Genomic DNA, 25098 nt, shown 5'->3' on the forward strand with positions numbered 1-25098 from the left:
AATGTCCCCAATCGCTGCCCTGGGGCATTGGGATATTTTTGTTTTTAGAACAGAGGAAAGAGTGCCTCCTACTGGCATCTAGTCTCATCCAGGGACTGATTAGGACCAAACCTGCTTAGCTTCAGATGCAAGCCAGCAGTGGTATTCTGCTGAGTCTTAAAGAGGGACTGACTTCAAAAAGCAACAAATCCCTTTGAAAACGGCCTATGGGGCATCGGTATGAGTCCGAAACAGTTATTCTAATGTCAAAATGTTATACTACAAATTGTAAATAGGATCATTTGGGTCTTAAAGTCATTTTTTTCTAAAGCAGAGTTTGGAACACCCGTGGGTCACACCATGGAAAATTTGGGTTAGGTTTTGATTAAATGATGTCCATTTGCCCACGAACATGGGGTGAAGAGCTACGGTGATTGCTCTCTATCCAATAGCAGTGAGACAGGCCTGCCCTGCAGCTCTGACTGTTTAAATAAGAAAACATGTGGCACATTTTTTTACTTGAGAAATACTGCACCAAAAACCTTAGTTAGATATAAAATTGTGCAACTAAAACATACTCGGCCAAAACATCAAAATTAACTACAGATTTCTTGAGTTATCTTAGATTAATTCTGGGGATTTTGAGGAAGTGAAATAGGCTTCCGCGTCTACGGTGTCTCATGGGGGACAAACATCATTAACCAAACGCAGAATCGGTCCCAAATGGAAGGAAAACAGATTGTTTTTGGCTGATTCCATGGGGCTACAGATGAAAAACAATCTCAATAACTCAACACATGCACACACACACCTACATGCCTACTGAATATGCATTCACCTGCATTGTAAAAAGGCCTATAGGCTACATCTTGATGTACCCAATTTATCAAGAGATTTACCATTCAAATAAATGATTACCATTATGTTATGTAGTTAGATTGCTAGACAAGTCAAAGTGATTGCATGATTTTATAATTGCTTAATTAATGGGCACATTCAAAAATCAAACATTTAAAAATGTAATGATATTGAACTCAAAACATCAATCTGGATCAACTGCCATTTTGTGACTTAATATGCCTTCTTTTATGCAGTGGTATCATTTTGGTATCGAGTATCATGATACTAATCCTGGTAACGGTATAGAAGTCAAAATTCTGGCATTGTGACAACACTAGGTTAGGTTGTGTTCTAGTTGGGATCTACAGGAACTGACTGATAAAATAAAGCCCCCCCAGATAATTATTTGTCCTCTATGCACCCCAACGCTGCACAGGAACACTTTGTCTTAACTGTCCCAGTCTGTCAGGGTTAGGGCCGCGCTCCCCCCCCCCTCCTCTCCTAAGGGAAATTATGTCACTTCCTTAGCTCTGTCAGTGGTGCAGACAGAGCACTTGTCATGGCTGCCAGTGATGGAGATAGGCGCTCGTCAGGCATGACAGTCAGGTGGGAGGAGGGTTCAGCACTGTGGAGCTGATAAGATATTTTTGGGACAGGGGCAGGGGCAGGAAGGGGGGAGCGGGGGAAAACATGAGCAGGTAGCTGCATGGTATTCATAGGGTCGACGACAGTTGGTTGGTGAATTTCAAGGCTCTCTGCCAACAGATTGAAATGATAGATAAAGAGTGCCAACGGGCACAGAGAGAGAAAGAGAGAGAGAGAGAGAGAGAGAGAAAGATTGGTGAGAAGGATGGTGAGAAGGATGGTGAAATTGAGGGAAGGATGGCAAAATTGAGAGGGAGGAGAGAGGTAGCCTTTAGAAAACGACTAGAATAGAGAAAACAGCAAAGTCAAATATTGTGGTTAGCAGAAAGCGTACAAATTAAAATTAATTGGCAGAAATAGGAGTGGGAAATTGATGTACGAAAGGCAGAGAGGAGTATGAATTGTATTGTACTGAATGAGCAGAAACAATTGTGGGAACTGTAAAAAGTCCATCAAAACTATCCTCATCATCATAATTTCCACCATCACCACTACAATATTTACCCAGCAGAATTATCATTGCCTAATTACTAAGTTCGGAACCTGTCTTGACATTACATCGACTTATGTTACATTTAAAAATGTCCTGTTAAAAATATTCCTTCTCATCTTTAGCCTTTAGCTTCTCATCCAGACCCATTTATAAAAGGTTACAGGGGCTTAATGAGCCCAATGTAATCTACGAATTTGAAGAAGAAAAAGAATAATCAGAAGGGGAAAAAGCCTTTAAATGTCAGTTTCATTCATAGAGATTCTATTAAATTACTAGAGGGGCCTATGTCATTAACCCTCAAAGTTCCATAATGGGGCGAAAATGGCAGCCATCTTGGCCAGGGAGAAATTCTAAAATAGTCTAATTGGAATGAATGGCAGTAGAGGCATATGTGATGCATTTCCTGATTTTACGTATGCAGCAAAATAAAAGTAAGGCATGTGATGTATCGGAAATTGTGTAATGAAATTATAATATAATTAGAAATACAGTTTATATGGGTTATATACCAATTTTCTGTATAAATAGCCTCTAAAATATATTTCAACAGACCACACATGTCTCAGATTTTGTATTCTTGGAAAGCTTTGAGTGCTATTATATGATACAATTTCAGTACTTGTTGCATTTACAACTTGTCTATGTCCCCTCATCAACTGATTGAAACCAGTGTATGGCTGTGAATTGACTGCATTGTTTGAATGGAATGTTGGCATATTGGGAGTTAATTTGGAAAATCATTCATCTAAAACTGTTTGGCGAGCTAGCTAACACACATACAGTGCAGATAAATTCTTCACATTCATTGTTTTACACAATATCTTATCAGATCACTGGCAAACCGTGGTTGACCTTTGAACCATCATAAGAAAGTTCAAGCCCATTCCAGTATTCTAATTCTATGGTTTCCATAACCAATACTACACCCCTCCATCTGTTCCATGAAGAATCAGAATCAAAATAATCAGAATCAAAAAGTTGAAAAAGCCTTTAAATGTTAGTTTCATTATCCAATACTAGATCCCCCCCCCCCCTTCCCTCTCCAGCTTGGTAGTGAAATTAACAGGCTGACCTTCCCACAGTGAGTTCAACAGTGACGGTCAGAGGAGCAGCATCTCAACCCCTGAAATGTCACACAGAGCTCTTCTTTTCAATCAGTCAGTTCTTCATATACTCACACTAAAATACACCCTCCTCCTCCACTCCTCCTCCGCGCCTTTGTTCTCCTTCTCTCGCTCACGCACTCCTCCACATACGCACGGATCGCGGGCATTAACGCACACGCACACGTACACACACAAACAATCGTTTGCTAAATGTGAAAACGTGGTGAGAACATTGGCTGCAGGACACGAACAGATCGATTCCACTGCAGGTAATGTGGTAGGAACTTCACACCTACCAAGGTTAAATACACACTGCCGTCAGAACGTATTCACACCTCTTGACTTGTTCCACCTTTTGTTGCGCTACAGCCTGAATTCAATATGGATTACATTTGCGTCACTGGCCTTACACACCCCATAATGTCAAAGTGGAATTATGTTTTTCAATCTTTAACAAATGAATTCAAAATCAAAAACCGAAACATCTCGAGTCAATTAAGTATTCAACCCCTTTGTTATGGCGAGGAGTAAACGTTTCCGTAACAAGTAACATAATAAGTTGCGTGGACTCACGCTGTGTGCAATAATCATGTTTCAAATATTTTTGAAAAACTACCTATTCTCTGTACCAAACACATACAATTATCTGTAATGTCCCTCAGTCAAGCAGTGAATTTCAACCACAAAGACCAGGGTGAGATTCAAACGACTCGAAAAGAACCGGCATTTATTGAATATCCCTTTTGAGCGTGGTGAAGTTATTCATTCCACTTTGGATGGTGTATCAATACACTCAGTCAATACAAATATGCAGGTGTCCTTCCTAACTCAGTTGCCGGAGAGGAATGAAACCACTCTGGGATTTCAGCATGAGACCAATGGTGACTTTAAAACAGTTACAGAGTTTAATGCCTGTGATAGGAGAAAACTGAGGATGGATCAACAACATTGTAGTTACTCCACAATACTCACCTAAATGACAGAGTGAAAAGAAAGAAGCCTGTACAAAATAAAAACATATTCCAAAACACATGCTTTCACTTTGTCATAATGAGGTATTGTGTGTAGATGAGAATACACGTTAGAATAAAGAATACATGTTCAATTTAGGCTGTAACACAACAACATGTGAAATAAGTCAGGGGGTGTGAATACTTCCTGAAGGCACTGTATCACACGCTGCTGTAGACATGCTCTGTAGCAGCATACCTGTGCCTCTGCCTATCTATCTACACCAGGGTTCCCCAACTGGTGACCCGCAGGTGGGGTTTTATCCCCCCCCCCCCATAGTTTTCTGAGCCCCCCCAAAAATGTGTTTTGTTTATTTTTGTTGGACATGAAAGATTAAAAACACAAGGAAATACGATCCAAGTGATCTTAATTTTTTTTTTAAATATCTGTTCCCACTCATACTAAAGAGACCTTTGATCCTATACAAATGTAAACAAGGTTTGAAATTATTATGTTATAGTCAAACATATGTTGTTTTGGCTTCTTGCGGTCAATTTACAGTCTACAAATTATTTGTAATTATGTTCCACTCAAGAAAAAAAAACGTTTGGCATGTGGCTGAATCTAGTTGATTATCCCTGATCTACACACTCAGTGAGGTAGAAGGTAGTGTGTGACAAAAGGAGTATGTAAGCCCAAGTACCAGTCAAAAGTTAGGATACACCTACTCATTCAAGGGGTTTTCTTTATTTTTACTATTTTCTACATTGTAGAATAATAGTGAAGACATCAAAAATATGAAATAACACTTATGGAACCATGTAGTAACCAAAAACAAATCAAGGCAAAGAATCTCAAATATATAAAAAAATATTTAAAAAAATATATAAAAATAAACACTTTTTTGGTTAATACATGATTCCCTATGTGTTATTTCATAGTTTTGATATATTCATTACTATTCTACAATGTATAAAATAGAAAAAATAAAGAAAAACCTTGGAACGAGTAGGTGTGTCCAAACTTTTGACTGGTACTGTATATCTATTGAATGTAAACTAGTATCACTGGTGCTAGCTCGTTAGCTAAGGGAGGGAAAGGTTAGAGCTACTGTATTTCATATCCAATCCTGAACCCTCCTGTATAAAACCTATGCATTTCCCAGAGGAAATAACAAACTGGTTTGACCTGTTTACTCTGTTGTCTAATCATTTAATTCTCGCTTTCAAAGAGATTCCTACAAGAGACCGCTGGGTCATACTTAAACCAGCCCATTTTCTCATGGACATTTTTTTATGGTAAGTTGAGTTTACACACACACACACACACACACACACACAATTGAACATGTCAATTTTCTGAATCTCAAAAAATTTAACTTGTCTTCCATTCAGACAACAGACAAAATCGAAACAGCTATAGTCCTTCTCAATGCTTCAAACAAAGCAAGAGACCTGCAGGGGATTCAGAGATTTTCCTTCGCTGCAAAATGTGTCTTATCCTGTAGCTAAGCCCAATACTGTAACAGAAGACTGGGTCTGGAACAGAAGACGCCCTGCCCTCTTTTTATTTTATTTTCAGCCCCCCCCCCCCTTCAGGTTTTTATTTTTTCTCCTCCTCCTCCATTAGGCCAACATCATTCCTTTGGGTGTTTGTATAGTGTCCCTTAGTTACCTCTGAAGACACCCAGCAGGTCGGCAGCGGCAGGCAGGCAGCTCAGAGAGTTAAAAGCCTGCCCTGTCTCACTCATAGGAACAAGGCCATCAATAATTCACCGTCATCGGGAAGCATTATCTAACAGGCTGATAAAACATTTAAAATGGTGGGTGACAACACGGAAAGCGTGAAGAAGTGCGCCGTAAGAGAAGGAACGCAAGAGGAGGACACTGCAGGTGGCAAAGGAGGAGGACGTTCATTCTTAACAGATGTGACACTGCTGCAGTTAAAGATGAACTGGGCGAAGACGAAGTCTCACTTCCAACGGTACTCTGATGGGTTACCTACTCCTCCGAGGCCAATTTACTCATTACACATCAAGTACAGAATCTGCCTTACTAAACAACTGTAAAGGGAATGTTAGCTAGCCTGCTATACACTGCACAGCCTTCAGTCTGGTTTAACTGCTAAGCTAGCTACCCACTGGAGGAGTAACTAAAATTAAACTAAATAACGGCACTGGAAGTGAATGAAAGATCAGCCTATTGCGGTGCATCTCTTTGTTTGCGCCATAACAGTTGAAGTATAGGCTGTAAGTGGACATGGAAGCATTCACTGGCCTGTATTAACAACTAGGCCTTTCTCAGTGAAAAGAGAAATCCCTTTAAGCCCAGATCAATTACACCCAGGCTCGGCTGTAATTAAAATGTCTTGACAAAAGGTCCAGGAGCGCATGACACAAACCTGCATGCTGAAAATAAGCCTCGTTCAATCTATAGCAAGCAGGGATTGGTTGGAAAGGGTTGGGTTTAAGATTCAGCTCGGGTTTCCTATAGGCATGTTGTATGGTACGCTAAACTTCAAAGGAATCTTTTCATGTTTCTTCACATGGTTTTTTCTCTGCTTGATATGACATTATTTCCCTCATTAAGATGGGTAGGGTTAGATGCAGCACATCATATGCTATTTACCATGAGGTAAATAGCATATACTGTACATCAAGTACATAATCTACTCAAAACCTTAAACAAAATCCTGTTTGCAATCACATAAAATTAAATATTTAATTAGGGCCTACAGCCAAAAAAACATTTCCACTTTTTTCTGTTACTCTAACCATCAACAAAGTAATTATTTGTTCCATTTAAGTATGTTTGATAGTTAACTGTGTTCAGCAGAGAGAAGACAGGCTGCTTACGACTCTCTAATTAAAACTGCCAGAGCAATCAGCAATCACAACTCTGCTCTCCAAATATCATCAAGATCTGATTTGCTTGGCTGATCAACAACAGAGCCCTGCTCTCGCTAGCTCTTTCTTTCTTTCTCTCCCTCCCTTTCTTTCTCTCTCTCTCTCTCTCTCTCTCTACCACCTCTCTCTTTCATTTTCCCCTCTCATCTCTCTCTCTGCCTGCAGCCTCTCGGTCTTCAGGACGCTTTTGAAATGGAACAAATCATCACAACTCAAGGAAGGGAAAAAGGGGGGGGAATGAAGGAGTCTGGCTCTGACTCTGAATGGGAGAATTGCTTTGGTTTGCTCGGTTTGTTCAGTATGCCATTTGGGTTGGGATGTTATTCTTTCCAAACATCATGCAGATGCAGACGCAGAGACAAGTACATAGAATTAAGAGTGAATTCTTTGTTATGAGGCCAGTCAGGCCACAACAACCCACAGGAAATAATCAGTGCAAAATAAGATAGATGATATCATCTGATTGTTGGAAGTAATGGTTGCAGAGATCTCTCTCAAAAACAGTGTCCTTGGATTAAGACAAACACAGAAAACCTGGGCAGTGGACAACATTCACTCAATAAATATCCAGTGAGAGACCTGTCTATCAGGCCATTCTAGTTCAGTGCAGTGCAGGCTAACAACCACTATCATGGACCAAGATAGACAGAGCCGTGTGAAAGACAGAAAAATGGACAGAGCCGTATGAAAGACTGAAAGTGTGAACTCGCCAGCTGGATAATCGCTACCATTTGTTGCCTTCCCATCATTTCCTGGTGCTCATAGTATCTCAGATTTGGGTGACAGACAGGGGGCTGCCAATCAAATGTTCAAGGACTTTGACAATGGCTTCCTCACATTGGAAACATAATGGTTCCATCTCGAGCCCCATGTGTGGCACAAACAGACAGCAAAATGGACATTAGACATGGTGGGGGAGAGGAAAGGGGGGGGGGTTCTGAAGACCACAGGTGATAGTGATGCTGTGTCTATGAAAGCATTGTTTTCCACCCCCAAAAAATATATTTGAAATTGGCAATAACAGTCTTCTGATGGAAAAAAAATTCCTCACGTCAAAATGCCAGCAATATCTTGACATTTATGTTTGGGACTTGGACAATACACACACAAAGTAAATAAGCTTCCGCTCAACCTACAAGGTATAGAAAAATAGTTCTCTCTGCTAATAAACTCAGAAAAAAAATGTCTCTTCTTCAGGACCCTGTCGTTCAAAGATAATTCGTGAAAATCAAAATAACATCACAGATCTTCATTATAAAGGGTTTAAACACTGATTCCCATGCTTCTTCAATGAACCATAAACAACTAACGAACATGCACCTGTGGAACCGTCATTAAGACACTAAAAGCTTACAGAATGAAAACTTAGGACACTAAAGAGGCCTTTCTACTGACTCTGAAAAACATCAAAATAGAGATGCCCAGGGTCCCTGTTCATCTGTGTGAACGTGCCTTAGGCATGCTGCAAGGAGGCATGAGGACTGCAGATGTGGCCAGGGCAATAAATTGCAATGTGCGTACTGTGAGACGCCTAAGACAGCACTACATGGAGACAGGACGGACAGCTGATCATCCGCACAGTGGCAGACCACGTGTAACAATACCTGCAAAGAACCGGTACATCCGAACATCACACCTGCGGGACAGGTACAGGATGGCAACAACAACTACCCGAGTTACACCACGAACGCACAATCCCTCCATCAGTGCTCAGACTGTCCGCAATAAGCTGAGAGAGGCTGGACTGAGGGCTTGAAGGCCTGTTGTAAGGCAGGTTCTTACCAGACATCACCGGCAACAACGTCGCCTATGGGCACAAACCCACCGTCGCTGGACCAGACAGGACTTGCAAAAAGTGCTCTTCACTGACGAGTCGCGGTCTTGTCTCACCAGGGGTGATGGTTGGATTCAGGTTTATCGTCAAAGGAATGAGCATTACACCGAGGCCTGTACTGTGGAGCGGGATCGATTTAGAGGTGGATGGTCCATCATGGTCTGGTGCGGTGTGTCACAGCATCATCGGACTGAGCTTGTTGTCATTGCAGGTAATCTCAACGCTGTGCGTTACAGGGAAGACATCCTCCTCCCTCACGTGGTACCCTTCCTGCAGGCTCATCCTGACATGACCCTCCAGCATGACAATGCCACCAGCCATACTGCTGCTTCTGTGCGTGATTTCCTGCAAGACAGGAATGTCAGTGTTCTGCCATGGCCAACAAATAGCCTGGATCTCAATCCCATTGAGCACGTCTGGGACCTGATGGATTGGAGGGTGAGGCCTAGGGCCATTCCCCCCAGAAATATATGGGAACTTTCAGGTGCCTTGGTGGAAGAGTGGGGTAACATCTCACAGCAAGAACTGGCAAATCTGGTGCAGTCCATGAGGAGGAGACACACTGCAGTACTTATTGCAGCTGGTGGCCACACCAGATACTGACTGTTGTTTTTGATTTGGACCTCCCCTTTGTTCAGGGACACATTATTCCATTTGTTAGTTACATGTCTGTAGAACTTGTTCAGTTCATGTCTCAGTTGTTGAATCTTATGTTCATACAAATATTGACACATGTTAGGTTTGCTGAAAATAAACGCAGTTGACAGTGAATGGATGTTTATTTTCTTGCTGAGTTTATTATGCAATGTGTAAATGAAGCGCAACAATTAAAATAACAACAAAAATTATAAACAGACCCCAAACATAATTATATCTGAATTTGGATTATGGTGGTGTGTCATCAGTGACCAGAAAGCCCATGGCATCTGTTAAAAAAATTATAGTCCGACAGCTATTTGCTCAAATCCTCTGAAACAATTTTACATAGAAATTCAATGTGTCTATCATGAGAACAGGCCCCAGAGATTAATTCAAAGGAATAACATTGGTTTGATGGAGTGTGAATGGCTCTCAGATAAGCAAATTCTTTGTCTTACTTGTATGCAAATATTAAAATACAAACCTTCATGCGATGAGAGAACTTATGCTAATGATTTATGCATACATGTTCATATCAATGCAAGACGAATTTCCAGTTATGATGCATGTTAAAACCTGTGTGGATGGTGATGGCAAAGAACGATGGCGATGGCCAAAATGAACAAAGATAATCATGCAGAGTCCTGGGAGAAGACACTTTAAGTCCAGTTGTATGTAAATCTGTCTGTTCAATCAAATGAACAATCCTTCAAAAAGGAAAGGAAACATGACTCCAATTGTGTGGGACCTGTATATTCTAAACTTGTCATTTCTAGGAATTATTGACAACAAAAAACATAACTTGTAGCAGGTCTGAGATCTGCCTCAGCCTAATCCACCCTACCAAGACAAAAGCATACCACCTGACCTCTATAAGCGCCACACTTCCTGTGACCTGAAGGTATGTCGGACCACCAAAATAGAGCACACCGCGTGTCCATTCCCCCTGAGACAAGTCTCAGAGCAGTGTCTTCTTATTCTAATGCCCTCCAGTCCAGTGGTGGTAGAGCATCACAGAGCATCTCTGAAGGTGGTCCAGGCAACTCACAAGGTCACTGCTAATCTCTTTATAGTTGGAGCCTCTGGACACCTGCCCATCCATCACACCCCAGCGACACGTATCCCACTGGGACAGCTTTACACACTCCAAAGGGTTCAACACGGACCCCAAAAAATCATCCATCACTCGAAAGACTACCAGCCCCTCCGCTCCCCTCTGGAAGACGAGGACTTCGACAACACCAAGGGGGGTTTGCTTTCTTAACCGTGGGGAAAGCATTCCATATTGAAAGGACTAGGTAGGGTAAGTAAGGAGGGAGCTGTTTGGTGTGAACATATCCAGGGCTGATTGGCTCTATAGCTCAGCTCCAGGGCCTCAACATATCATTAAACATCCATTTGAGAAGCAGTGGGGGAAAGTTAACTGTCATTTAAAGCACAGAGGGCGGTGAGAGAGATTTTGACCCTTTCCGGTGCCCTGTTCCCAATAGAAATACCAAAGGGATACATTAAATCCAATTGGTCAGCTAACCTAACACAATGCAATTTGTTCCAGTCTCAGTCCATTTATCTAAGTGGATATAAAAAGGAGGAAGACGGATGATGAAAAATCTATGACGGGCATTGGCGATTAAGACTAAATACTGATCAAACAAACCCATTCTCCTCTTCCTCACACCCCTCTCTCCTTCATTTCCTCCCGTTTGCTCAGTCTCCATCTGTTTGTTCCTAGCTTTTGACAGTGAGTGTGTCAGAGAAACATAACAAGACAGCTGTCAAACTTGCCCCTTGTGATTGAAGATGGCATGTGAGTCTCTCTCTCTCTCTCTCTCTCTCTCTCTGTGTGGAGTACTGCGCTCACTTTACGACCGGGAGGCAGGATGATCAGGGCCACTGACCCCTAAACAGACGCACCGCTTTATACGCCACCCCTGGCATTTACATCCACTGACTCTGGAGATATGTCCCAAATGACTTGCTATTCTCTATACAAACTAGAGGTCGACCGATTTGTAATAATGGCAATTACAACAATACTGAATGAACAATGAACCATTTTAACTTAATAGAATACATTTTTAATAAATCGATTTAGTCACAAATAAATAATGAAACATGTTGAATTTGGTTTAAATAATGCAAAAACACAGTGTTGTAGAAGAAAGTAAAAGTGCAATATGTGCCATGTAAAAAAGATAACGTTTCGGTTCCTTGCTCAGATTATGAGAACATATGAAAGCTGGTGGTTCAGTATTCCCAGTTAAGAAGTTTTAGGTTGTAGTTATTATAGGAATTATGACGCATCAACTATTTCTCTCTATACCATTTGTATTTCATATACCTTTGACTATTGGATGTTCCTACAGGCACTTTTTGTATTGCCAGCCTAATCTCGGGAGTTGATAAACAGCGCTGTGCTTCAAGCATTGCTAAGAGCTGCTCGCAAACGCAGTAAAGTGCTGTTTGAATGAATGCTTAAGAGCCGCCTGCTGCCTACCACCGCTCAGTCAGACTGTTCTATCAAATACCAAATAATAGACTTAATTATAATAAACACTCAGAAATACGAGCCTTTGGTCATTAATATGATCAAATCCGGAAACTATCATTTTGAAAACAAAACATTCTGAACCATTCTGTATTTTGTCGAAAGGCTGGCATCCCTAAGTCTAAATATTGCTGTTACATTGCACAACCTTCAATGTTACGTCATAATTAGGTTCAATTCTGGAAAATGTATTACGGTCTTTGTTAGGAAGAAACACAGTTCGCAATGAGCCAGGCAGCCTAAACTGTTGCATATACCCTGACTCTGCTTGCACTGAACACCAGAGCAGTGACACAATTTCCCTAGTAAATATTGCCTGCTAACATGCATTTATTTTAACTAAATATGCAGGTTTAAAAAAATATACTTCCGTGTATTGATTTCAAGAAAGGCATTGATGTTTATGGTTAGGTACATTTGTGCAACGAATGTGCTTTTTTTTTCGTGAAGTTGAATTAGAATGTGATTTGATGATAAATTAACAGGCATCGCATTGACTATATGCAACACAGGACAAGCTAGTTAACCTAGTTATATCATCAACGATGTGTAGTTAATTAGTAATTACATGAAGATTGATTGTTTTTTAAGTTTAATGCTAGCTAGCAATTTACCTTTGGCTCAACAAGGTCCTTTTGATGCTGCACTCGTGTAACAGGTGGTCAGCCTGCCACGCAGTTTCCTCATAGATAGCAATGTAATCGACCATAATCAGCGTCCGAAAAAGGCAGACTACCGATTGTTATGAAAACTTGAAATCGGCCCTAATTAATCAGCCATGCCGATTAAATCGGTCGACCTCTAATATAAACTCAGCAAAAAAAGAAACGTCCTCTCACTGTCAACTGCATTTATTTTCAGCAATCTTGACATGTATAAATATTTGTATAACAAGATATAACAAGATTCAACAACTGAGACATAAACTGAACAAGTTCCACAGACATGTGACTAACAGAAATTGAATAATGTGTCCCTGAACAAAGGGGAGGTCCAAATCAAAAACAACAGTCAGTATCTGGTGTGCCCACCAGCTGCATTAAGTACTGGTGTGCATCTCCTCCTCATGGACTGCACCAGATTTGCCAGTTCTTGCTGTGAGATGTTACCCCAGTTTTCCACCAAGGCACCTGAAAGTTCCCAGATATTTCTGGGGAGAATGGCCCTAGCCCTCACCCTCCGATCCAACAGGTCCCAGAAGTGCTCAATGGGATCGAGATCCGGGCCCTTTGCTGGCCATGGCAGAACACTGACATTCCTGTCTTGCAGGAAATCACGCACAGAAGCAGCAGTATGGCTGGTGGCATTGTCATGCTGGAGGGTCATGTCAGGATGAGCCTGCAGGAAGGCTACCACGTGAGGGAGGAGGATGTCTTCCCTGTAACGCACAGCATTGAGATTGCCCGCAATGACAACAAGCTTAGTCCGATGATGCTGTGACACACCCCCCCAGACCACGACAGACCCTCCCCCTCCATATCGATCCCGCTCCAGAGTACAGGCCTCAGTGTAACGCTCATTCCTTCGACGATAAACGCGAATCCAATCCTCCCCCTGGTGAGACAAAACCGTGACTCGTCAGTGAAGAGCACTTTTTGCCAGTTCTGTCTGATCCAGCGACGGTGGGTTTGTGCACATAGGTGATGTTGTTGCCAGTGATGTCTGGTGAGGACTTCCCTTACAATAAGCCTGCAAGCCCTCAGTCCAGCCTCTCTCAGCCTATTGTGGTCAGTCTGAGCACTGATGGAAGGATTGTGTGTTCCTGGTGTAACTCGGGCAGTTGTTGTTGCCATCCTGTACCTGTCCCGCAGGTGTGATGTTCAGATGTATGCAGGTGTTGTTACACGTGGTCTGCCACTGCGAGGACGATCAGCTGTCCGTCCCGTCTCCAAGTCAGTAGAAAGGCCTTTTTAGTGTCCTAAGTTTTCATAACTGTGACCTTAATTGCCTAGGGTCTATAGGCCCTGGTCAAAAGTAGTACACTATATAGAGAATATGGTGCCATTTGGGACCTAATCAGGGTCTCTGTGACAAGCCACATCAACAGGCACACAGAGCAACAGACAGCAAGGCTTCTTCACTATTAAACTGGCAATCAGCAGTTGAAACAATAAGGTGAAATCCCCCGCCCCTGTTTCTGTAAAAAGCTAACCACTCTCAAATTCATAGACAAATCTATGGATGCAATGATGGAAGCAAGGAATGACCATACATGATATCAAAAGTATAGTTTTAACCATGTTGAGGCTACAGTGTCTTCAGAATGCATTCATATATGTTAGAAATCACCTTTGGCAGCAATTACATCCCCCGGTAAGTCTCTAAGAGACTTTTTTTATATGCTTCAAGCTCTGTCAAGTTGGTAGTTCATCATTGCTAGACAGCCATACATTTAATGTCATCTTAGTAAGCAATTCCAGTGTATATTTGGCCATGTGTTTTAGGTTATTGTCCTGCTGAAAGGTGAATTTGTCTCCCAGTGTCCGTTGGAAAGCAGACCGAACCTGTTTGTCCTCTAGGATTTTGCCTGTGCTTAGCTCTATTCCATTTATTGTGTTGGATTTGCCCCAAACATAACACTTTGTATTCAGGACAAACCATTTTCTTTGCCACATTTTTTGCAGTTTTAGTGCCTTTAGTGCCTTAATGCAAAAATGATGCATATTTTGATTCTGACAGGCTTCCATCTTTTCCGGCCGTCATTAAGGTGAGTATTGCGGATTAACTACAATGTTGTTGATCCATCCTCAGTTTTCTTCTATCACAGCCATTAAACTTGAACCGTTTTTAAAAAGTCACCATTGGCCTCATGGTGAAATCCCTGAGCGGTTTCTTTAATCTCCGGCAACTGAGTTAGGAAGGAAGCCTGCATCTTTGTAGTGACTGGGTGTATTGATACACCATCCAAAGTGTAATTAATAACTTCACCAGGCTCAAAGGGATATTTAAAGTCTGCATTTTCTTTTTTAACCCATCTACCAATAGGCACCCTTCTTTGCGAGGCATTGGAAAACCTCTCTGGTGTTTGTGGTTGAATCTGTGATTGAAATTCACTGCTCAACTGAGGGACCTTACAGATAATTGTATGTGTGGAGTACAGAGATGAAATAGTCATCCAAAAATCATGTTGAACACTATTATTGCACACAGAGTGAGTCCATGAAACTTATTATGTGTCCTGATAAGCACATTTTTATTCCTGAACTGATTTAGGCTTTGCCATAATAAACAGGTTGAATACTTATTGACTCAAGACTTTTTCAGCTTTTCATTTTAATTAATTTGTAAACAATTTCAAAAAATATAATTCCACTTTGATATTATGGGGTGTTATGTGTAGGCAAGTAACACAAAGTCAATTTAATCCAATTTAAATTCAGTCTAACACAACAAAATGTGTAAAAAGTCAAGTGGTGTGAATACCTTCTGAAGGCACTGTATATAGTGTTTCTTCACATTTACAAACATTGGAGTAAAACAAGCTTATATTTTGGGTACTGATGGGGTACGACAGTTGAACTAAGCTAATGATGCATTTATACATTATATTCTTCATGAATCAATGGGTACATATCATTAATTTATAAGTGGGAAAACATGGTTGCAGCAACTGCAGATTGAGGTCCTATCAATCAAATCAAACGGTATTTGTCACATGCTTGGGAAACAACAGGTGTAGACTAACAGTGAAATGCTGACTTACAGGCCCTCCAACAATACAGAGAGAAAGAAAATTGAGAAATAATATAAAAAGTAAAACATGTTATAATAAAAGTAATAAACACACAATGAGCAACTTGGCTATATACACAGGTTACCAGTACTGAGTCGATGTGCAGGGGTACAAGGTCATTGAGGTAGGTATGTACATAAACATTGAACAAAAATATAAACGCAACATGTAAAGTGTTGGTACCACGTTTCATGAACTGAAATGAAAAAATCCCAAAAAGCTTATACTCTCAAATGCTGTGCACAAATTTGTTTACATCCCTATTAGTGAGCATTTCTCCTTTGCTTAGATAATCCATCCACCTGACAGGTGTGGCATATCAAGAAGCTGATTAAACAGCGTGATCATCAAACAGGTGCACCTTGTGCTGGGGACAATAAAAGGCCACTTTAAAAATGTGCAGTTTTGCCACACAATACAATGCCACAGATGTCTCAAGTTTTGAGGAAGCATGAAATTGGCATGCTGACTGCAGGAATTTCCAACAGAGTTGTTGCCAGAGAATTGAATGTTAATTTCTCTATGACAAGCTGCCTCCAACTTGGTTTCAGAGAATTTGGCAGTATGTCCAACCGGCCTCACAACCACAGACCACACGTAACCGCACCAGCCCAGGACCTCCACATCCGGCTACTTCACCTGCGCGTTTGTCTGAGGGTTGTGTGTGTGTGTCGGAGTATTTCTGAGTTTGTTTTTTGTTCAGTATAACTAGGAATAAAGTGACAGACAATAAAAGAGTAGCAGCAGCGTATGTGATGAGACATAAAAGTTAGAGCAAGAAAACGGTAAATGCAGATAGATAAACTGTTAACAAAATAGCTACCGAGACTTACTATATATTGACAAGTCTTATGGCTTGGAGGTAGAAGCTGTTCGGTGTCCTGTTGGTTCCAGACCTGGTGCATCGGCACCGCTCTCCGTGCGGTAGCTGAGAGAAGGGTATATTTAATTTGATACACGAGTTGGGTCCATTTGTAGGACCTTCCTTCCTCCATAGGCCACCCTGATTAATAGCAACCTGAGCTGCAAATAATGGCTTTTCCTCTTTCTTGACTGTCATATATTGTTATCCATTTGTGAGGAGGTGTGTGGGTGTGTGTGTGTGTGTGTGTGTGTGTGTGTGTGTGTGTGTGTGTGTGTGTGTGTGTGTGTGTGTGTGTGTGTGTGTGTGTGTGTGTGTGTAAGTGTGTGTGTGCTGAATCTTTCCAATTTAATTGTGTTCGACATCCCTATTAGGTAATGTTTGATAAGATATTAAAGAAACATTTTTTCTTTAAATAAACACAGCAAGACCACACTCAGCAAGGCATTCTTTCACAGAAGAGCAACAGCTGCATTGCATTGAAAATAAACATTATCTCTTTAACAGAGAAACATTAGAGGCCATTGGTTGCTCAAAACAGTGCTTTACAAAAACCTCTCGAAGAGGCATCCAGAAACCTGTATTGATTTACAGTAAAACGTGTAATTAACAAAAACTGTGTTTCGTTACACAGCAGCCCGTAAATATAAATCTATTGACCTTTTAGCTTGAATTATTATAATTATATATTTTTTTACAAAACTAATTACACAACATGCCACTTAAAGATTGTAGGTCTATTGTGTAGTTTCACCTTGAGTTATCTTTATAAAAGAGCTGAGGGGAGGGGTTCTGGTGTTTATCCCAAGTATAGCCCTACATCATACTTTTATTATGTTAGGCAATGGCAAACTAAAATTGAGCTGTAAAGGGTTAAATTCATTTAAACCATGTTATAGTTTTAACATTTTTGAAAAAATTAATGACACGTCAACATATTTAAATAAGCTCCTACCAAAATCCCCAAGGGAACACGGCAACGAGTAGTTTTCCATTTTTGCTACTTACTTTGGGGATTTTGGATTGAATTATGGCGGCCTACCAACTCTGTCAATCCTAACTAAATATGCATTTGCAATCGAAACACAAGAACACACACACACACAGAATATTGATGTTGTACAGTTGTCTGCAATAAACAACACCATTCTTATTCTGTAGCACACCACCGCCCGTCCCCTCTCCGGACAAAACTGGTTGGGGGAAGGTAGCTCAATTTCTTGCCATTGAAATGCAGCCACTTTGATATGTAAATTGATAGTTACGAGAAAAAAAACCCACGAGAAATCACACTAGCATACATTGAAGCCATTTGCACTCGAGCCGATGTGAGATGAGATGGCACTTCCCCTGGAGACCCCGGGCCTGGACAAATGGACCAACCGACAGAGATAGCGTCTGGGGCGGGGGAGCGGAGGAGTAGGGAGAAGGGGGGCAAGGGGACATTTGTCCCAGTGAATTCCCCATCCCAACTCTGACATGAGAAAATGATGCTCCTGCCGTTTCTAGACCGGTATTGAAAACAAATTAAGACCAGGATTTCGATTTTACCATCCATTATAGGCCATTCCAGTATTTGATCAAATAACCTGGTTAAAAATGCTTAGATTTTCAAGTACATTCCCCGTTCGGATTTGACTAAGTTAAACAGGCCACGTCACCAGTGTCGAGAATTGGAATGGGCCAACGCAAACAACATTTACTCCCTGTAGTGAGTTTAGTGTTGTGTCTACAGGTAAGCTACTGCATCACCTCTGTTATATAAAGATTATTAGAATAATCATTTATAAACTACGTTTTTTCACGCTCTACCTTTTACTATACCACAGGTCAGTATAGTTCACTTTTACTATACCACAGTTCAGTATAGTTCACTTTTACTATACCACAGGTCAGTATAGTTCACTTTTACTATACCACAGGTCAGTATAGTTCACTTTTACTATACCACAGGTCAGTATAGTTCACTTTTACTATACCACAGGTCAGTATAGTTCACTTTTACTATACCACAGTTCAGTATAGTTCACTTTTACTATACCACAGGTCAGTATAGTTCACTTTTACTATACCACAGGTCAGTATAGTTCACTTTTACTAAACCACAGGTCAGTATAGTTCACTTTTACTATACCACAGGTCAGTATAGTTCACTTTTACCATATCACAGGTCAGTATAGTTCACTTTTACTATACCACAGGTCAGTATAGTTCACTTTTACTAAACCACAGGTCAGTATAGTTCACTTTTACTATACCACAGGTCAGTATAGTTCACTTTTACTAAACCACAGGTCAGTATAGTTCACTTTTACCATATCACAGGTCAGTATAGTTCACTTTTACTATACCACAGGTCAGTATAGTTCACTTTTACTAAACCACAGGTCAGTATAGTTCACTTTTACCATATCACAGGTCAGTATAGTTCACTTTTACTATACCACAGGTCAGTATAGTTCACTTTTACTATACCACAGGTCAGTATAGTTCACTTTTACCATATCACAGGTCAGTATAGTTCACTTTTACCATATCACAGGTCAGTATAGTTCACTTTTACCATATCACAGGTCAGTATAGTTCACTTTTACCATATCACAGGTCAGTATAGTTCACTTTTACTATATCACAGGTCAGTATAGTTCACTTTTACTAAACCACAGGTCAGTATAGTTCACTTTTACCATATCACAGGTCAGTATAGTTCACTTTTACTAAACCACAGGTCAGTATAGTTCACTTTTACTATACCACAGGTCAGTATAGTTCACTTTTACTAAACCACAGGTCAGTATAGTTCACTTTTACTATACCACAGGTCAGTATAGTTCACTTTTACCATATCACAGGTCAGTATAGTTCACTTTTACTATACCACAGGTCAGTATAGTTCACTTTTACCATATCACAGGTCAGTATAGTTCACTTTTACCATATCACAGGTCAGTATAGTTCACTTTTACTATACCACAGGTCAGTATAGTTCACTTTTACCATACCACAGGTCAGTATAGTTCACTTTTACCATACCACAGGTCAGTATAGTTCACTTTTACCATACCACAGGTCAGTATAGTTCACTTTTACCATATCACAGGTCAGTATAGTTCACTTGTCTATCCACCATTCATAGTGACAATAGTGGTTGGTAGATCATTTGTCCAGATGTGCAATAGGCTAACTAGCAATCATACCACACATAAAAGCCACATCAATTTTCAATATGAATCCACAAGAACAAATAGGAATAGTTGAGAGGCAGCAGAGAGGGCAGGTGCATCATTCAAGACATGGGACATTCAGCTTAAAAAGCTCTGCTATTGATCTTGTTTAGGGGACAATACAATTATCCTACCGAGCGGCTATTTTCTTGTGCATATATATTGCTTCTATGCAGATTCTTAGAATATTCACATTAAAATCTGTCAAAAAAAATCGGATGGAAACCCAGCTACACACCCTAAAGACTCTGGCAAGTGTGCTAGTCCATTGTCACTTTGATTATGCCTGCACATCATGGCTCACCAGCAGCCCCAAACATCTAAAGAATAAGCTACAGGCCAACCAAAATAAGCTTGTAAGAATCGTACTTAAAAATCCCCCCCTCATACTCATTTGGTGGTTGAGCATTTTTTTGTCTGCATCTCTGTAATTGTATATGTATTTATGTTTTTTAAAAATAGACCACAATGGAAATAAGTTCCCAACTTTATTGTTCAATCCAGATGATTTAAAAAAAACAACTTTGTACTGTGCATTTAAAAAAAAAAAAAAAGTACTGAGAAATAAAATCAACCCGAGTGGCGCAGTCTAAGGCATCGCGTTTCAGTGTTAGAGGCGTCACTACAGACCCTGGATCGATTCCAGGTTGTACCTCACCTGGCCGTAATTGGGAGTCCCTTAGGGCGGCGCACAATTGGCCCAGTGTCATTAGGGTTAGGCCGGTGCAGGCCGTCAACGTAAATAACAATTTGTTCTTAACTGACTTGCTTAGTTAAATAAAGGACAAATAATGAAATAAAAATTCCAAACTGTGCAGTGGCCATTTGGTGAATGGAAAGAGACATCTGTTACAGAACACCAGAAAGTTGAATGACACTCTGAGATTGTCAAACCTTCGATACTGGGTCAGCCTACAAGGTAGGGAGAGATAAATGTTATGGTTGTCGTGATTGGAATAGTCTGCTTATTGTGGTGTTGAACAAGTGAAACATTATATTGAAATGCCCAACATCGGCATGCTTTGTACATTGGTTGTGTAGTGCATTGGCACAGAAACCTGTTGGTGGAAAATGTGTTGCATATATTCTATATAATTATGAATATGGCATCAAAATGTTGAAAAGCTGATTTCCCCCTAGCTGATAATTGTCTGCAGCCGGCTCTGATCATAGTGTGATGAAACAGGCAGGGAGAGTGAACTCCTCCATGCATGCTGATGTGGCGAAGTCAATATTCAGGTTAATAAACAGGGTCGCTACAGTTATTGTTATTTGCGGTAGTAAACATTATTTTGAGTTAAATTGCACAGCCTCCCGTCCTCATATAATTATTTTACAGTACAAGGGGAGGGTCATGTGAAAATATTTGTAATGTTGGGGGGTGGGCGCATTTTTTTTATGACACCTTGAGTTGGGCCAGCCCCACCCCCCAACTAAATTTCGACCTGTCCCTTAAATGAATGCTGTATTTGATGCCTTTAGTAGTCTAGGCCTCTCTATTCACCGCAGCACATCAAATCCAGTTTTTTGTCACATGCGCCGAATACAACGGTGTGGACCTTACAGTGCAATGCTTACTTACAAGCCCTGAGATGCAGAGCTCTCAGGGGCAGTAAGATACGGCACTGGCGTGTGTGTGCGTATCATCACACATGGTTGGCTTAGATATCTGTGAATTATACATGTTCAGTGAAATGATCTCATGTTACAGCCGTGGAGTGGAGAGGTCGATGAAGACAGCACCTGACTTAGGTCGTTGTGTCCACAGGATTACATGTAATGGGCGAGGTTACATTTATTTTGACGGCATCACTGCACTTCTGTAATTGAACGCGTGTTACCTAGAAAAATAATTATAGCCAAGCCACCATAATGCACATAAATTGTCATTTTCTTTCAAATCCAAGGTGACTATGCTACTGTCTCTTTTACAGTGACTCGCCCAACACCTCAACATCACAGGTGAGATCTATTCTAATTATCAAAACCGAGAGAACAAGAACGAACGCCTCATTCCGAGACAGACATAATAAAACACATAATACTATATTTCAGTTAGTAGCCCTCTTATCCATCCATTAATTAATTGCATGTCATTGTATAACTAGCCTAGATGTGTTTTTATCATTCATAGTTTGAATTGAATCCAATTCAGAGCAACGATGGCCGTTGAAGAAACCACATCTGGATCAGCATCATGCAACTTTTTTTTATATACATATAACCCATGGCCCAGAGTCGCTTAATGTGAGAACCAATGATGTCTGGTAAAATGCAATTATTTCATTTATTCAGAATGTACAATCTTTCGACTGGTATGTTATAGAATGCAGTAGCAGACAGACCTCATTTTCACAGAGACTGGTTTATTTTCAAGCGATGTCAATGCCAAGCAATATGTAAGTGTTTTTAAAATGGAGTGAAATTTGGTAAAATGTCAGTTAGTGACTCTTGTACCACACCGATATCGTAAGGAATGGTTTTCTCAACTCAGCCTCTAAACTCCCACCTTTCTCACAAGTAGGCTCACAAGCGTACAGACGCGATGATGGCATGCTATGCCAATGTTTCAATACTTACATTTGAGGTGAACAGTCTTAAATGGTGTTTGACGAATATTTCAGTTTGGCATTGAAGGAACACGGAGAGAGTGGTCACCCTTTCAGCAGGCTAGAGGCCCCCCTCAAACTCGGAATACGCAGCGGGCAACACAAAGACGTCCGTGGTTCCGATGCATGCTCCAATTACGAGGGACAGATCGTGTTGTTTCTTGTGGCAGGTATCTCTCTTTCCAAGTCCATGCGTCCCCAAGGACCGGACAAACTGTTCCTTAGCGAGATGCCGTTCGGGAACTATTAATCAATAGTTTTTTTCCCATACCCTCCTCGCACGCATCCACATTTTCCCTTCGATTGGACACAATGAATTCAAAAACTGCACGGCTCCAATGTTATTGTAGCCTAAAAGAGGCGAATGAGAAGCATATCAGCACATATCCTAAAAATAAATCATGCAGTCGTATTCCACGACGATGTCAAGCCTTTCGGGAAGTCGCCAATGCAATGCTGAAACAGTCTACAATGCGACTATAGTTCGGGGGGCCTGGGTCTGTGCGTCGGGCTTGTGCTCCAGGCAATCTCTGCGCTGCTCCAATCACACACCGATCTGCCAGCGCCAGTCGGACTCCTAAACCAAAAAAGACGAGGAGAAACGTTGGGCCGGCTACCCGCTCTGCAACAGCTGGCTTTCAATGGGCCACCCTAAAACCTGGCACGGATCATGCAAAAGGCAGGGAGGGACTGGTGTCTGGTGCTTTCAGCCGTTTTCTATCGGATTTGTCTATGAAGAATAGGGCCCCTAAAGGCAGGAGCTGGTAGCTGGATATTGATAGTGATAACAGGGACTGTCAAATAGCCCACAGATTGCAAGATGCATCTAAACACAGTGTATAATCTATAGGTCTGTGAAATATGTAATTCATTTCAATGTGGGCTATTATTACACCACTCAGTAGATTCATACTCATTCTCACAACAGGAGTAGTCACTACTAAAGAAAAACAGGGAAAGGGAAAATGCAGCTCTGTTATTATATTATCATTTCAGCTGGACCTTCTGGATAAAGGTGAAAAAGCCACACCAGGAAGTTAAAGGCAGGCTCAGCAAAATGGCGTTACGAGCCGCACCGCAGATATTGAGATGAGTTGCCAAACGTAGTTCTCAAACAGTCACACACGGTATCTATGCATGTTGTATGGGTTTGCTTCACACTGTTTCAATGTGGAACCAGGGGACCAAAACAGCGAAGTTGAGCCTCGCACTTCAACGCTCTTAGTTGTTGCAGAAATGGACCCACTATGCTGTTTACTTTCTGCATGTACATCATATCGCGGAGTCTACCTTTAATAAGATTGTATGGGGCCACTGCTCATCGAAAAACGTATGTGTAAACGACATCAATGTGCTGCTAACAGTTTAGCGTCCTCCACTGTCCCTGTCTCCATACAGGGCTCAAACCAGTGATCCTCTACCTTGCAACACACGTGACTGCCCTTCTTGATAACGTGCAAACCAAATGAGCTATACAAAAGGTACCGATTGGATGGCTCTATCAGCGACATTTCAAGCTAGCTGTGGAGTGATCTTACAGCAGGTTCTTAACTCCAAGCACAAGAAGCCCTCACATCTAAACACATCCATCTTAAACACAAACCAAAAAGCATCCCTCTGGTAATCCACCGGCCAATAGGAACTGTTTGTCTACCTGTTTATATAAATGTACCAGCTGTGTATGTATACACTATCAACATGACCACAGAGTCACTGCAATGCATAACCCCCAGAGCAAGTCTCCTGGTGACAACATGTCGTTTTGGATTACAGTCAAGAAATTGTAATTCCCTGTTGTTTTATGACCTTGTTATGTGGGAACATCAAATGTGAACTGTATATGTCTTGTTGTCATTATGGACAACAATGGATGCACTGGATGGGGAAATTATATCCGTCAACTGGATTGAGCTCGGCAGCTTTATAGTAATTTTCTTCAGTTTCCCAGAATTCCCAGGTATGTTTCCCTTTGACCATAGTATCATTACATTTACATTACATTTAAGTCATTTAGCAGACGCTCTTATCCAGAGCGACTTACAAATTGGTGAATTCACCTACTGACATCCAGTGGAACAGCCACTTTACAATAGTGCATCTAAATCATTTAAGGGGGGGGGGGGTGAGAAGGATTACTTATCCTATCCTAGGTATTCCTTGAAGAGGTGGGGTTTCAGGTGTCTCCGGAAGGTGGTGATTGACTCCGCTGTCCTGGCGTCGTGAGGGAATTTGTTCCACCATTGGGGGGCCAGAGCAGCGCACAGTTTTGACTGGGCTGAGCGGGAATATCACACGGCCTATTAGTAATATACTGTACAGTTTATGCACCATTACTTTCCACTATTTATAGAAATAATGTTTGTTAAAACATGAAACAACAAAATGACAGACTCCCTTACTAGTGCATTTTGACACAGCATACACCACTTTGGTGCAGCGGTCTAAGGTACTGCATCTCAGTGCTTGAGGCATCACTACAGACACCCTGGTTTGAATCCAGGCTGTGCCACAACCAGCTGTGATTGGGAGTCCCATAGGGCGGCGCACAATTGGCCCAGCGTCGTCCGGGTTTCATGGTACATAAGAATTTGTTCTCAACTGACTTGCATAGTTACAGAATTTTTATTTTTTATTATTACCCTAAACAATAAGTACCCTAATTCTATCAAAAAGAAAAGACAGAAAACACAACAGCAAAGTTTGAAGACAAGTTATTGTCCTGAATGAAGA

The 25098-nt window shown here is 41.1% G+C and overlaps 1 protein-coding gene across 5 annotated transcripts in view; it reads right to left on the minus strand.

Moving 5' to 3' along the window:
- LOC135558810 (adhesion G protein-coupled receptor L2-like) overlaps positions 1-22992 on the minus strand; it is a 119148-nt gene extending 96156 nt beyond the window's left edge. The window contains exon 1 of one of the 5 annotated variants that reach the window (XM_064992955.1): positions 22340-22988. The gene's annotated coding sequence lies outside the window, so the exon portion shown is untranslated. Of the gene's footprint in view, positions 1-22339 lie in introns of all 5 variants that reach the window. The other 4 variants (XM_064992951.1, XM_064992952.1, XM_064992953.1 and 1 more) reach the window with 4 other exon arrangements.
- Between the last annotated feature and the right edge of the window lie 2106 nt (positions 22993-25098).

The sequence above is a fragment of the Oncorhynchus masou genome, chromosome 17 (genome assembly GCF_036934945.1).
Source record: "Oncorhynchus masou masou isolate Uvic2021 chromosome 17, UVic_Omas_1.1, whole genome shotgun sequence".
In the NCBI taxonomy this organism is placed as follows: domain Eukaryota; kingdom Metazoa; phylum Chordata; class Actinopteri; order Salmoniformes; family Salmonidae; genus Oncorhynchus; species Oncorhynchus masou.